Genomic DNA, 14,396 nt, shown 5'->3' on the forward strand with positions numbered 1-14,396 from the left:
CACAATACACAGATATACTAAAAATAAAGGTACTTTATTTTTATGACAATATGCCAAAAGTATCTCAGTGAGTACCCTCAGTATGAGGATAGCAAATATACACAAGATATATGTACACAATACCAAAATATGCAGTAATAGCAATAGAAAACAGTGCAAACAATGTATAGTCACAATAGAATGCAATGGGGGCACATAGGGATAGGGGCAACACAAACCATATACTCTAGAAGTGGAATGCGAACCACAAATGGACCCCAAACCTATGTGACCTTGTAGAGGGTTGCTGGGACTGTAAGAAAACAGTGAGGGTTAGAAAAATAGCCCACCCCAAGACCCTGAAAAGTGGGTGCAAAGTGCACCTAAGTTCCCCAAAGAGCACACAAGTCGTGATAGGGGAATTCTGCAGGAAAGACCAACACCAGCAATACAACAACGATGGATTTCCAGACGAGGGTACCTGTGGAACAAGAGGACCAAGTCCAAAAGTCACGATCAAGTCGGGAGTGGGCAGATGCCCAGGAAATGCCAGCTGTGGATGCAAAGAAGCTGCCACCGGATGGTAGAAGCTGAGGATTCTGCACGAACGACAAGGGCTAGAAACTTCCCCATTGGAGGATGGATGTCCCACATCGTGAAGAGTCGTGCAGAAGTGTTTTCCCGCAGAAATACCGCAAACAAGCCTTGCTAGCTGCAAGGGTCGTGGTTAGGGTTTTTGGATGCTGCTGTGGCCCAGGAGGGACCAGGATGTCGCCAACTGCGTGAGGAGACAGAGGGGGCGCCCAGCAAGAGAAGGAGCCCACTCAAAAGCAGGCAGCACCCGCAGAAGTGCCGGAACAGCACTACGAAGTGGAGTGAATCGGTGCTCACCCGAAGTTGCACAAGAGAGTCCCACGCCGCCGGAGGACAACTCAGGAGGTCGTGCAATGCAGGTTAGAGTGCCGGGGACCCAGGCTTGGCTGTGCACAAAGGAAATCCTCGGTGAGTGCACAGGAGCCGGAGTAGCTGCAAAAGACGCGGTTCTCAGCAATGCAGTCTGGCGTGGGGAGGCAAGGACTTACCTCCACCAAACTTGGACTGAAGAGTCACTGGACTGTGGGAGTCACTTGGACAGAGTTGCTGAGTTCAAGGGACCTCGCTCGTCGTGCTGAGAGGAGACCCAGAGGACCGGTGATGCAGTTCTTTGGTGCCTGCGGTTGCAGGGGGAAGATTCTGTCGACCCACAGGAGATTTCTTCGGAGCTTCTAGTGAAGAGAGGAGGCAGACTACCCCCACAGCATGCACCACCAGGAAAACAGTCGAGAAGGCAGCAGGATCAGCGTTACAAGGCCACAGTAGTCGTCTTTGCTACTTTGTTGCAGTTTTGCAGGCTTCCAGCGCGGTCAGCAGTCGATTCCTTGGCAGAAGGTGAAGAGAGAGATGCAGAGGAACTCTGATGAGCTCTTGCATTCGTTATCTAAGGAATTCCCCAAAGCAGAGACCCTAAATAGCCAGAAAAGGAGGTTTGGCTACCTAGGAGAGAGGATAGGCTAGCAACACCTGAAGGAGCCTATCAGAAGGAGTCTCTGACGTCACCTGCTGGCCCTGGCCACTCAGAGCAGTCCAGTGTGCCAGCAGCACCTCTGTTTCCAAGATGGCAGAGGTCTGGAGTACACTGGAGGAGCTCTGGGCACCTCCCAGTGGAGGTGCAGGTCAGGGGAGTGGTCACTCCCCTTTCCTTTGTCCAGTTTCGCGCCAGAGCAGGGCTGAGGGATCCCTGAACCGGTGTAGACTGGCTTATGCAGAGATGGGCACCATCTGTGCCCATCAAAGCATTTCCAGAGGCTGGGGGAGGCTACTCCTCCCCTGCCTTAACACCTTATTCCAAAGGGAGAGGGTGTAACACCCTCTCTCTGAGGAAGTCCTTTGTTCTGCCTTCCTGGGCCAAGCCTGGCTGGACCCCAGGAGGGCAGAAACGTGTCTGAGGGGTTGGCAGCAGCTGCAGTGAAACCCCTGAAAAGGCAGTTTGGCAGTACCCGGGTCTGTGCTAGAGACCCGGGGAATCATGGGATTGTCTCCCCAATACCAGGATGGCATTGGTGGGGCAATTCCATGATCTTAGACATGTTACATGGCCATATTCGGAGTTACCATTGTGAAGCTACACATAGGTAGTGACCTATATGTAGTGCACGCGTGTAATGGTGTCCCCGCACTCACAAAGTCCGGGGAATTGGCCCTGAACAATGTGGGGGCACCTTGGCTAGTGCCAGGGTGCCCACACACTAAGTAACTTAGCACCCAACCTTTACCAGGTAAAGGTTAGACATATAGGTGACTTATAAGTTACTTAAGTGCAGTGTAAAATGGCTGTGAAATAACGTGGACGTTATTTCACTCAGGCTGCAGTGGCAGGCCTGTGTAAGAATTGTCAGAGCTCCCTATGGGTGGCAAAAGAAATGCTGCAGCCCATAGGGATCTCCTGGAACCCCAATACCCTGGGTACCTCAATACCATATACTAGGGAATTATAAGGGTGTTCCAGTAAGCCAATGTAAATTGATAAAATTGGTCACTAGCCTGTTAGTGACAATTTGGAAAGAAATGAGAGAGCATAACCACTGAGGTTCTGGTTAGCAGAGCCTCAGTGAGACAGTTAGGCATCACACAGGGAACACATACATATAGGTCACAAACTTATGAGCACTGGGGTCCTGGCTAGCAGGGTCCTAGTGACACATAACAAACATACTGAAAACATAGGGTTTTCACTATGAGCACTGGGTCCTGGCTAGCAGGATACCAGTGAGACAGTGAAAACACCCTGACATACACTCACAAACAGGCCAAAAGTGGGGGTAACAAGGCTAGAAAGAGGCTACTTTCTCACAGTGACAGTATCCCTAGTTCGCATAGGAGAAAAGCAGCCTGCCAAAGTAATCAAGTAGTCTTGCCTACACTCCATATGGTGGTTTATTTGTCAACACTGTCTTGATAGTGTTTGTGACGACAAAGAGCCCATGAGGGAGTAAAGCCAGGGTGTCCCCCAAGTTTTACCAGCAGGGCCAGGGACACAAATTTGAGTGCAAGAATGTGGTAAAATTGTATGTCTGCTGCATAAAGGAAGGGTTTGACATTAACCATGGCCACAAAATTTAAATCACCAAGTCTTCCTAGGGCAGCCACACAAAGATTGGATGGCTGCTAGATGGAATGTTTTAAAGGCATTAATGTGATGAGAACAGACTTCACAGCCCATGTTTCCTTAAAACAAAGTATCACAAAAGGACACACAAAATCAGACCAAGTGTGGCTCATGATTTTCCCTCTGATGTTGGCCACTTTCCAAACTAAAAAAGAAAATTTGAGAGCATTGCTGGTAATATTAGCATGGTCACGTATTACATCACAACCACTTAAGAATTGGCTTGGTGCGATATAATCCTTGGCTCGTGAAGACCTTAAATCATATTCCTAGATGCCGTGGGGCTGTAAAATGCCAGGGGCTTGCATGAGGGAAATATAGAAGATGTGCCACCTTTTTTCCTTGTGCTCGGACTGCATTATTATGCAGAGATGGACAAAATCCAGGTAGCACAGGCCACTTTCCACCAGAGTAAATACAGGCAGTGAAGTTACACACAAGAGTGTTCACTTTCTCGTTCCCACCAAGACTTCATGATCGAGCAGGCAGTTGCATGGTTCTCCTCCACAACTTGGTGTGTATGGGAGATTACTTCATGATAGAGTCCCTCTATGTGTATGCTTATGGCTGTCAGGGGTGCAGATCGATGCTTAAAAAAGTCAAATCCGATAGCTCCTCTCAAAATCCCACCATCTTGGGGCATAAGAATTGGTGGCACTTGCTAACAATAGGCTGGGATAACGAGGTGGGAGCACTTGCAGCAGCTCAATATTCCGTGCTGAAAATGTATCCTTGAGATGCCAGACTAGATTGGCTAGGTCCGGTGAGGACCAGGTCGTGATGGTAGTATTTCTCCCTCTCGAATTTGTGTTTTCTCTAACCTCTATTGTCTCCAGGTGTGTAGTGTTAATATGTCTAGTACTTTCCATTGTCCTGAGCAATTTTCAAAATTGTACTACTGTTTAAGATATCGTGTTCACCTCTAGAGACGTAATGCAGGAAAAACTCCAACTTGTTTGTTGTGAATTTGGAGATGCATGTAGGCTTCTACCTTGCCGCTTCTGCTGCCTCAGGTCTGTCTCCCAGCTTTCTTTGTAGATCTAGAATGGTTCCACTTCGAGAAGGATAAACCACTAATGAGTGGGGCCAGTGTTGGTCGATGCACACATGGAATGGCACAGAATCAACATTAAGCAGGGGAGGCTGATGATCCGGTTCTGATTTTGAGTTTGAGCGGATTTCCGATTCCCTTGACAGTTGGATACATGAAGATGTGAGGTCTCCATTCGATAAAACAGAGTTCATAGCTGATACATTAGCAGTGGGCAAGAGTGCTGAGTCACTGGCCCAAACTGTCCAATCGCTGTCATTATCCACCTTTTGTTCAGACTTAGATACTGGGCTGCGTTGGATCATCGAGTATGTTTTTATTTCAGTAGAGGACTGTTTGTTAGATGAAAGGAGAGCAGCAGGGTTACCTGTGGTAGCCCCATTGGTGATAGAATTGGGCTGCAAGGGAGCTTTTTTAAGGTACAAGTTGCTACTAACACTCAGCTTCTGGCTTGCTTTCTGGAGCCTCTTGCATTCCCTTTTCGTGGGTGGCTTCGCAGTAGCTGAATGCTGGCCTACATGCTCTGCCCCATGGATGGTAAGACTACTATTGCCTTCATCTGGGTTGAGGGAGAGTGCGCCTGTAACACCCTTGCTCCTGCTAGTAATGCTGACAGGTGCAGGTTCAGAGAAAGCAAATTGCTCAGGTACTAATCCCTCTGAGGCCTTTATACCATTGGAACCAGCGGTGGGACAAACTGAGCCTGCAGGCGATGAGTGCTCAGAAGTGTCTTTAGGTGGAAAAGAGGTCGGACTGGTCGCCATCCTCTCCTATTGAGCTAAAGCAGAACCAATCTGCAGGCCAGGCATTGATATTCGATTCAGGATAACATCCAACATTTAAGTAACAAGGCAAGAGACTCAATCATACTAGAATGGAGGCAGGAATGCTATGCAGCGGCTGGATATGACTAAACTCTTGTAATCAAACTGTTGAGCCAACAGTTTTGCATTGTTTTCCATGATGTCCACCTGCATATCGAGTTTGTTATAGTGATACAGAGACTGCCTCCAAGTTGTTGAGTAAGACACTCCAGATGTTAGCATCTGCATTATGCCGATGTTTTCCTTTAATCTGGCTGCTGTGAGATTTGTTTGGTGAATTACATTCCTCCCAAAGAGACATTAAATCAGAATGGCACAAAGAACCAATTTTGTGGGCCCTGAGGTTCTTATCTACCAGGGTGCAGCTGGTCGTGCCCTTGAGTGGACTGGTACTCAAGGGTAGGTAGGTCAGTAGGTTTAGCTTGATAGGACTGAAAGGACCAGATGAAAGGAAAAGTTGCTTGTAGTATTATTCCAATCTGTTAATTGATCAAGTGGGCTTTGTGTTATTGAACTTGTCACTTGATGTACCTTAACGTGGTCAGTGGTGTTCTTGATGAGACTGATCATAAAATTTGATAATTTATTCCCTTTGGTGTCACTCACATTCTTAGTCTGTACTTCCAATAATGAGGAAAAAGAGTGGTCAAATGCAATCTTCAAGAGTGGTAAGTTACCATCTGGATGGTCATCTGATGCATGAACCTGGGCAGAGATAGTCAGGGTTGTACAATGTGTGCCAGAAGTACCAGGGAGGACATTTCCCTGTTCATTACTTAAAGATGCAAGGCAGTCGCCAGCTGGAGAACATAAATGTTGCAGGAAGGGGCTTGCAGCCCCACTGTTAAAACTTGGGTTATTTAATTTTAAATAGCCCGCAATCTCAGACCTCCTCTTAGGAGGAGAGGTGAGAAGAGATATGGAGGTGGACTTGGGAACAGAAGAAGGTACTTGGAACAAGGTGTAGCTTTCCAAATCGTCGGTGGAGGTGGATTTATCTTTCCTGCCAGATTTCCTATGTGCTTTTCTGCCGTCCCCCTTTTGGTAATATGATGTCCTGACCCCCAAATTCTCCCTCAGTGCATCATGATTAAACGAAGTCAACAAATTAAAATTAAAGACAGAATTCTAAGATGAGTTGTACACAAAGGTTTCAAAGGTACTCACTGATGGGGCCAAGGTTATGATGTAGCAGCAGACACACAGGTTGCAGCCCCCGCCCCCAGAGGAACAAGCCGCACAGACCCTAGGCCGGCCCCCTCTGCACCTCCTAGGGCCCTGTAGGGACCTTTAGCCTAGGCCCTTTCAGTGTCAGTGTACTGTCTCTACTCAGACAAGCGACACACTGAAACCTTGCTGTGGCACATGCCAACGCCCTGGCAGGGTTGCACAACTTGCCTGCTGTAACTGGCAGACTTGCAGGTATGGGAGAGTGAATGAGCGAACGTTTCAATTAGGTTCCTACCTCCAGTGCTGCCTCAGCCCCCCTTATTTATGGCTCACAAAGTTAAAGGTTCAAAGTGTGTGGTCATGAGCAGCTGCACAGGGTTGTACGCAATATGAGAAGGTGGCTAAGTCTTCTATAAAGCCAGAGGCATTAGCTACGGCTTTATCAGCTAGTCCAGCGATGCCAGGAAGAGCAAGACAGAACGAGACGAAACGCACGGCTGCCAGGTTCCGCCAGGTGAAGGCGAAGACGTCAGATGCAGGGAAGCGCGCCAGTCTCACCTTTCAGGCACCCCCTCGTTCGCTCGATCCTGATTCTGAGCGGTCCACCGCGCGGCCCGCCCCCTTGTGGCGGCTTCGCCGCACTGCCTGCCTCGCCTCCTCTTGCTTCCCTCCTGGCCTCGCCAACATGCAGCGTCTCACTGACATGCCCCTTCGAGATCCTGGACACTCCAACCGCTCTCCGGTTGTGCAGGGTGCCTTGCACTACACTTATAATACTCCATTGTTGACGTCTTTTCTTTATAATTGGCAGCTGAGTGTGTCACTAGTTGCTGTGTACAAAGAAATTCGAGGCGTACATTTATGCAGGGATTACAGAATCCTATATATTATACACATATTAAATATTCAAATTAGCAAAATCTTGGCCCTTGTGTGGCTTTAGAGGGAACCTATAGAGACACGTGAGCTGCCGAAGGTGAGCAACGTTTTTCCTTTCCCCATATTTCACAATAAAGACAACTCTCAGTCTCCATTTTCGATGATCATAGTTAATCTGAGTCTGACCACCACTATACCTGTTCAGGCAAAGGGATTTTAGCTAGGCACTCTAAAAAACCCACTTGGGAGTACTATAAAACAGTAGCGGCGATCTGTTGCGTACATCCATCATTAGTACCTTTCATCTAGTTAGGGAGCCCACATCAACCCACTGAGCCAAATTAACACAGCCTGTAGCTCGCAGCTTACTCCTGAATTCCAGGAGTTGGCATCGCTTACTCTTCATGTCATCAAGATCCAAGACAGTAGTACAACCAAGAGTATGCCACTCCAAATTCCTTGAGAATCATGTCCACTGTGTTTCATGTGAAAACAAGGAATCGTGAGAAAACTCAGTTGTGTATTGATTACTACCACAAGACTTGGAGCTACTTGTTTCATCAACACGGTGCCACTCTACCACTTTCACATGCTTAATGTTGTGAGGGTTTGTACAGTGGGCAATGTATCATCATTCACCGCCTTTGCTCATCTCAGGCTTATCTGAGCATCCTTTGTATATTTTGGTCTCCACTGCCGTCTGCGGGTTATATCTAATTCTGTAGTCCAGTTGGTCACGAGGACTCGGATTTGTAACTACGACCCTCAAACGCCCGTTGCATTGTCTGACAACAGGTGCACGCGGGTTTTTTTCAGAGCCTTTTTCATCATGCATGAATGAATGGCAGTACACCGTGGCGTTGTGAATGTCTGACCTACCGCAATTTCGGGGGGTGCCCCTGGCCACTATAGGCTGGTAATCCCGGTTCCAATAGAACGATAATTTGTTCTTTATGAGTCTCTTTTATCTACAGATCTAATCATAATAATTAGCGCAAGAGGTAGTGAGGAGGGTCAGAAAGGAAAAAGTAAGGAAGGTAAAAAAGAAAGTAATATCGGTCGTTGTAAGGAGCAAAAGCAGTGAAGGTAGGAAAAAGGCTGATAGGAAAGAAGACAAAAAGTAAGGGTGGAAGGAAAGGTGAAAAGAAAGGGAGGTAAAAAGAAGGAAATGAAAAGGGTTGAAAGAGTGAAAGAATGGAGGAAAGAAAGAAGGCAAGGAAGTGTTAAAGACTGATGAGTGAAAGGAGGTAGGTAAAGTGAAGAATGGAAGGATCAATAGCTACACATATGGGTGAAAGGATGAAAGGATGGATGGAAGAGTGAAAGGGTTGTTGGGCGAAGGGATGATAAATGATGGAAGGATTGAGAGATGAAAGGATGAATGGAAGGGTGAAAGAGTGAATGGTTGCTAAGATGGATAGGTGAACGCGCACAAAGTCAGACTCAAGAGTGAAAGGAAGAATGGGTGAAAGTAAGCCTGAAAAATGAATGAAAGGGTGAAAGGTTGGAGTGATGGGAGAAAAGATGGATGTATGCATGTTCGCCTTGTTCAATGAATGGATGGATGGATTGATGGATAGCTAAATGGATACATGGGTGGTAGATGAACAGATATGTGGACTTTTAAATGATAAATTAATAGATAGATGGGTGGATGGAAGGGTGAATGAATGGATGGATGAGTTTACGTGATAGATGAATTGACAAGGGAAATAATTCAGGGGTTGATAGGTTGGATTGAAGCACAAAAGCATCGATGGGTGAAAGGAGGAATGGAAGGATGAAAGGATAATTAGACAATAGGAAGAAGGACAGAAAAGTAAAACGAGATAGGTGAAAGGAAGGCTGGATGAAAGTGTAAAGAAAGTTAATGGAACAGTGCAGAGATGGATGGATGGGAGAAATAGTGGTTGTATGGAAGGATGGATGGATCGATCACAGGGTGAAAAGGTCTACGGAAAGAAGGGTGAAAGGATTGATGGATGGATACATGGATGGAAGCTCTCTCTCTCTGGTCACATGGCGAAGCCCTTTCGAAAGTTCTATGCCTCTAAAGGGATTGTTTTGACTTTATTTTTTTTACAGCCTGTTACAAACTATTAGTGTATTTGTATTGAATGGCTGATCATTTCATGTTTAGGATTAGTTAAAAACATGGCTGTTTTCTGTTTTTTTTCATATTCAGAGACTTTCTTGGTCAGTGGTTTTATCAGTAACCACCGCGATACTATATGACCATCTTTCAATTAGAATTCCCCTCGGAAAATAGCATTATAGAAATTCCCTCGCAAAACCTGCTCCCTGCTACAAAGCAGCAAAGTCTCTGTGAGGGCCAATCATGTACTTGACCAGTGTTCCAATGTCCTCTGTGAGTGTGGGTAAAGCCAGGCAATCATGACTTTATTTGGAATATGTTCTTCGAATCGTCTGAATTGTGTAGGAGTTTTACACTGAGCTTCCTTTGTTGGCTAGGAAAACAGCATAATTTTTCACGAAATATGGCATTTTAAGATGCCTCAACTGCACTCCACAGCTGTTCCTTTGAAGTCACGTGGCTGTGGCTTGTGAGGAGAGGATTGAGGCATAACACGGAATGTCTGTCCGTTCAGCTTTCCTTTTTTAGGGTCAAGCCTGCAGGTGCAGGTGTCTCGCTTTCGAGACTCTGTTGTGTTCAGTAAAGGGCTTGGAGCCCGCCTGTCGCTCACCATCTGTTGGTTTGCGTGGCACTCTTCTTTACAGCTTCATAATTTGTCAAGGCACGCCTGGCATCATTTCCGTTTCTCTGTGTGGAGCAGGGATCAAGCACTAATTGATTCAACTTAATTAGTGCCCGTCCGCTGCTCTTGACGTGATCGAGGTACTATTTGTTCTTTTTATAAACTTCTAGTGTTCTGCAAACAGAAGGCTTGTGACTGCCAAAAACATGCCCAGCAGGACAAACAAAACTGCTAAATTTTATTTTTTAAAGCTAACTTTTTTATTTTGCCAAGTTGGCTTTTCTCAGTTTCCATGCATGTTCTAAATATGCGAGACCTATTGCACTGCAAATGCCTGTTGTCATTTGTGCTTTATGTTATGTTGTTGGCAAGGTTGGTGCATGCAGTTGCTGATTTGTACCCTTGCTCCTTTTGCTGTCTGCTTTATGGGTGCAAATATCTTTCACATGTCAATGATGACATTTCTGTGTGTACTTTTCTCCCATTTACCTTCATAGGAAATTGCTGTTTTCTTTTGTTTTGATTTTCTTGTTAGGGTGTGAAGTTTTTACAATTACTATTGACAGATCCTTTTATGTATTTGTCTCTTTGGCTAATGAATCATGTTTCATTCCTGCAGCATGCGACCTCCCATATTTGGATTCACTGGTTGTATTCACATGCAATTCTTATTTGACGTAATGCTTCAGTATATAATTGTATGTGCATGGGCATCTATATTCATGGAATAACTTGTACGTTTGTCTGCATTTATCAAGAGAGCTGGTTGTACAGGTATTGGGTGTCTAAGAGCTCTTGCTTGTCCATTGGACCACAGTGCGGTGTTTTTATTTGCCATCATTTTGAACTTTCGTGCACGTGCAGAGCAATGAAAGTGTGGTGCTTGGTGAATATGACAATGCCCTTCCAAGACTCATGTAGGGGGACTACTGCAGCTGTCTTGGTATGGGAAGGTATTTACTGGAATTTGGTCATAGCCACGATACACCTGCCATGGTCAAAGGTCAAAGGAGATAGGGGATTATTGCTCATCGATTTGGTGAATGAATGTATGGTTTGCGCATTACTATCTAGTGGTGTGTGTTTAGCTAGCAGTGTTTATGTGTTTGTAGCTGTACGTTGTTGATTTACAATGATAGATCTTTGTTGCTTTGATTTTTTATTTGGACCATGTTCCTATATGATGGGATGTGGTGCTACATGTATTTTAGGTGATGTTGAAGGGTTCCTCACACTTTAATCGCCAGGACGTTTTTCCTTGTGTGCTGTCTTTGAAAGTTAATTTGTAGATATTTTTCCGACTTTTGTTTTATCAATAATCTGGAAGCATGTTCCATATTTAAACTCGATCCTTTTTCAATTACTTGTTTGGATAAGCCTATATACTTTGTTTCAAACCTATATGTTGAGTGGACAGATTAATTACTTCGTGCTGGTTAATTAAAACTTGGAACTTTCAATAGAAGCCAACAGGCACAGATAACCCTCTCCAAAGTACAGCTAGAATAAACTAGCATTTTCTCACCAGCATTTCAGTGGGCTTAAAAATATACAATGATCTTGTTGGAATCACGTGGAACTGGTCAACTGGAATATCCATCTGGAATGACATGATTCTTTGCATTAGCTATTGCAGTGCTTTCAATACATTTACAAGTAGTAACGAATCATCAAGTATTGAGCACTTGATGATTTGAAAAAATGAATATATTTTACTAGTTTTCATCTTTTTTACCATCTTAAGTAGGTATAGATAAAACGTGTTCCTAAAGAGCAAATTGGATCTGGGAAGACTTATGAGGCTTGCCAGTTCAAAAATCACAGAACACGGGCTCTGTGGCCATTGAATCGTAAGGTGATTTTTTACAAACTTCATAATGCACAAAAATGTGATATTTTGTGTGTTTGTGATACTCTAGGACATACATTAAGAAACAAAAAAGGCGTTTAGCATAAGTACTGCAAACAAATATGTAAACTGGATTGAAAATGGCCTGCAGATCATTATGTATATGATTTACCGATGGTTACCATTTAACTTTATGCATTAAAATGAACTAATGAACATGAATACTCTTTTCCTCTACAGTTACCTCACCTTGGCTTTCCCTTTTATACCTGGACTCTCCGCATTGAGGGCTTTCCGGGCTTTAAAAATTATTTCCCTCATTCCAGGTACGTTATTTTCATTTTGTTAATTAAATACATTTGTAAAATATAACTGAAATGATGAGCAATACAAAGATAAATTATCAGTTTTATTAATGCAATGTGTATAGCATATCTTATCTAAATTAGCTCATACAAGAAAACAATGTGACGCACAGCACAAATTAATAATCAACTTTAAGTGATCCCGACAATATTCAATGATAAACTCAATTAGCAATGACAAAAAACTGCTTATGTTTTGCAACCTCCTGTTGTGTGAGAACGTCTTATTGCACCTTGCAATAATACATTAATCACAAAATAAATCATCAGACCTCACTCACAAAATATTTTCCACATGCCAGATATAGTCTTACTTTTTAGAAATTAAGCTGTTCATGTGTGTTAAAGTAGAACAGCTTGCCTGGCATTTGCATTGAAGGACAGGAACATGAGAACAGAACATCATGACTGCAAACGGGAAACTACACCAAATTAACCTTTCTGTGTGACTGTTATGTTATGCCTGTTTTCTGATTTTTATTCCCCAGGCCTGCTTTGCAATGCAGCAGTTTGCACAATGACATGGTACAAATAATATGTGTCTGTATGCATTAAACATATGAAAGCCAGAGCTGTTGTCTTTGCCAGTTCTTGTTTAAATACTTCTCAGTTCTTTCACCAATTTCAGGTGAGCCTGCTCCTTCATATGCTGTAGTTTGTGAAAGTGAAATTGTTGCACTATCTATGTTCAACAATGGAAGGTCATACTAAAAGCTGATACAACTTGCATCTAGAAATTTGTCTGTATGCCTACATCATGCTAGCGATCTTCAGTAATATTTTGCCCATGTCTGAGGTAAAAACTACTAAATCATAAACATTACAATCAGACCAGCATTGACTAGCTCTCAATACTACTCGGCAATATATCCTGCAGTGTTTGGCTGGATTGTGCTTAGGCCTAATGTGCAGAAGAAAATGTTACTGAGAGTAGAATGATAGCTGAGTCTAGTTTCTCAATAGATCAAGGCATCCACTCCATAAACTTGTGTGTGAACTCATCGTCACTGGTTTATATGCAAGTGGGTCCACTTAGGCTTTCATCCTTCAGAGGGCGAAAACACGAATACCATTGAGTTGAGTAATGCTAAGCATTTATTATTCAGTGTCAAAATGCCCCAAGACACGAATATGCATTTTACAGATACATGTTGCAGCAGATTTACAAGAAAATCTGATGATATGAATTTACTTACAGTTATTTTCAAAGTCAATGGTTTATTAAGTGAATGTATAGCTTTAAAATCTGGCATTGTTCTGGCTATTGCTGTTGCTGATCAATGTTTAGCACTCATTTTCTCAACCTACAAGTGACAGTTGGTACTGTTGACAATGGCTCTTTACTCTTATATTCAATCTTTTGTTTAAAGTAATTTATAAGGGCTAGACACTACCATCTAACTACCTCATATCCTCGAGAAATAGGGACAGCAAAAAGCAAGAAGTTTGTGCATGTAGTAACAAAGTATGATAAACGTAACAGAAATTAGTAATTTCTTCTTGATGCTGGGATGATCACTAAGCGTGGTTAAATCATGAGGCATCCAGAACTCATGAGAGGAGACAGAAAACAGACTTAAGTTTATGACCATTTGAAGGAAAGTTAAATGATTTGTAACTAGATAAAATTACATTAAACAAGGTAGAACCAAATTCTTCAGCAAGAGCAGAATGGAGGAGAAGGCTTTTCACCTGGTCCCTAACTTTAGTAAGAGTGCTGTCAATCTGAGGTGAGTTTATCGTGAAAGAATAGATTTTGCCAACTTCTCCTGCCATGTGTGGCTGGGGTTTGGCTTTACGTATGGTAGTAAAATATTATTTTACATTAGAAACACCCTAGAAATTCACTGGTTTAACAAAAGTTAAAGTAATGTTGTAATTAGGTGAAATGTTTAGTAATAACTTAATGGTTTAAACAACAAAAAAAACACAGACTTTCACCAATTATTATAGTTATAGTTATCTCAAGTAACTATAACTTTTGCCCTAAGGTAACTATAACATGAACCCTGGCTATGCACTGCTAATTACCCCACATATGACATCACTCTTGACATGTTCTAACACATAATTGATAGTATCACTGCAACATTTGTGATTAAATTATTGATGAAAAAACAGCAGGGAGCAGTGTTGCAAGTCACAGCCTGACCACAGAGGAAAGGAGGGAAGAGAGATAATTCAGGCTGCAGTTGGCAAGGTTAAACATAGAGGCAGAGGAGAAGAAAGCTGAGAGAGAAGCCAAACTAGCTGAGGCTTCAGCTGAGAGGGCCTTGGCTGAAAACAACTACTTCTGGCTCATCAACTGAGTGTAAAACAGCTGGACCTCAGTAGACAGTCTGAGTCCAGCAGTGATG

The 14,396-nt window shown here is 43.5% G+C and overlaps 1 long non-coding RNA gene across 1 annotated transcript in view; it reads left to right on the plus strand.

Moving 5' to 3' along the window:
* The window catches only part of LOC138283709 (uncharacterized), a 303,047-nt gene that overhangs the window by 51,085 nt on the left and 237,566 nt on the right, over window positions 1-14,396 (plus strand). The window contains exon 2 of the long non-coding RNA XR_011201292.1: window positions 11,915-12,000. This is a non-coding gene — a long non-coding RNA (uncharacterized lncRNA). The remainder of the gene's footprint in view (window positions 1-11,914; window positions 12,001-14,396) is intronic.

The sequence above is a fragment of the Pleurodeles waltl genome, chromosome 1_1, assembly GCF_031143425.1.
Source record: "Pleurodeles waltl isolate 20211129_DDA chromosome 1_1, aPleWal1.hap1.20221129, whole genome shotgun sequence".
NCBI lineage: Eukaryota > Metazoa > Chordata > Amphibia > Caudata > Salamandridae > Pleurodeles > Pleurodeles waltl.